We start from the raw sequence: 2,020 nt of genomic DNA on the forward strand, positions 1-2,020 counted from the left end.
TTGTAGATTAAGGGAGTGGGAGAAAACAAAGCAGAGCAATCTCTGGGATTGGATAAATAGTATAATGGAGAGACGCACACTTCTTTTACATTGGTGGGTACATTTAAAAGCTCATAGAGATAGTATTTGAGGAACAAGATAACAATGAGAAATTTTCTGGTTTCCTGCTTGGGTTGATGAGTTGTGCTCTCTGGTGGTACAGAAAAAGGGGTTACTCTGACATTCCAAAGGTGTGTTGTGTTAGGTGAAAAGAGACAACAGGTAGGCTCACTTAAGGTAAAGATTGACCTTTGTTAAGGAAGCTACAGGCCAAGGATGTGACCACCAGCAACAACTCGCTTTTAGTTAGGAATTTTTATGTTCATACCATCTTTTGTTGTTATTTTCAGTCTCCTGAGCTCGCTCGTCAGGTTTAACCTGTGACCCCTTTTCCATCCACAACCTACAGTGTTTTGGAGGAAATTTCATGATGTCACTGTTAAATTATGAGATTCCCCTCAACATCATTTAAAAATAATAAGATAATAAGGAAACATGTAACTCATAATCAGAAATAAAAATTATACTGTGGCTGAACAAGTTGGTGTGACCACCATGGAGCTATTATAACTTCCTTTTCCTGAATAGTCTTTTATGGAGCAGAAGGAATGGGGAGAGCAGGATTCAAGCGGGATAGTGGGAAGACAGAAGCTCTTCATTAATTTTTGAAGATTACTCACAAAACTGCATTCTCACAGTGTAATAAAATATGATTGTATATTCATTTCAGAATTGCTAGTACCTTGTCTGTTTCATGACATGTGCATAATTATTGTTTTTGTTTCTCATTTGCTGTTTTTGAGAGCCCCAATTCATAACAGACAAAGATTAGGACCAAATTATTTTGTGCCTATCAAGCAAAGGATTCTTTGATACAGTGGAGAATAATATGTAATTTATGTGCAGCACATTAGAAGATCAGGAAGGTCACCATCATAAGAGAAAAAGAACAAATTAGAAAAAACAATTGAAATAACTGAAAAAGACGAGCAGTATCAGATTCCATAACTCAATAGAAACACAGAAATAACCAATAACACATTGCTTATAAATCACAGCTAAAATTGTTACAATTTTAAAGCTAACGCATTTATTATGTATTTTATCATGAATAAATAGGAAATCATAGTAACCAGCCAGCATTCCTGGCCCCTGAAGGGAGCCCTGAGCCAACCCTAGAAAATGTCTCAGACATTCTCAAGGCACCATGGGACAGAACAACTCTTTCCCACCAGGGAGGTTGGAGGTAGTGGTTAATGGAGGGATTGGGAAGCTGGATATAGTGGAAGAATCCAGGAACCAGGAGCCCATCGCAGGGCAGGAAGGAGCAGAGAGGTGCTCCCCTTGGTGGCTTTTGGGTGGTGGTGCTTGTCCCAGGTAAGAGCTTCCTGAGGCCTGCGCTGCTCATCTCTGAAGGACCATGCTGATGCACGCTGCTCTCCGTGGGCTACGGCATCAGAGTCCCATTTCACTGGATCTAGTAATTTAATTCCCTTCTCTCACAGTGTGTCAGAACATCGTAACTGAACCTGATAATCTCTCTGCTTGGGGTATCTGACATATGGCTCAGTGTCTTCATATCTGCTCTCCTTCAAGATCTGTGTTCACCATCACCCAGAGATTTCAGTATCTAGTCTATGCCCAGATCCTCCCTATGGTCAGGGTGAATATTTCTCCATATAACATAGATTCTACCTGCACCTATCAGCTGTGTTCATACGATACTGTTGCCGTTCCTTTGTTTCGTTGTTTTCCTAGAATCAGAAAATGAATTTCTGCTACATTCTTCCCATTCTCTCTTTATCTCTCCGTCTGTCTGTCTGATGGTCTCTGTATAGAAAACATATAATATGCAACATGAAACATAATATATAATACATATTATATTAACTCACACAATAATTTGCTTTATATATTATATATGATATCTATACATTACATAGTATACTTATATATTAATAAGTATATTACACATACTCTT

This window comes from Hipposideros armiger, unplaced genomic scaffold, assembly GCF_001890085.2.
Source record: "Hipposideros armiger isolate ML-2016 unplaced genomic scaffold, ASM189008v1 scaffold_2043, whole genome shotgun sequence".
Classification (NCBI taxonomy): Eukaryota; Metazoa; Chordata; class Mammalia; order Chiroptera; family Hipposideridae; genus Hipposideros; species Hipposideros armiger.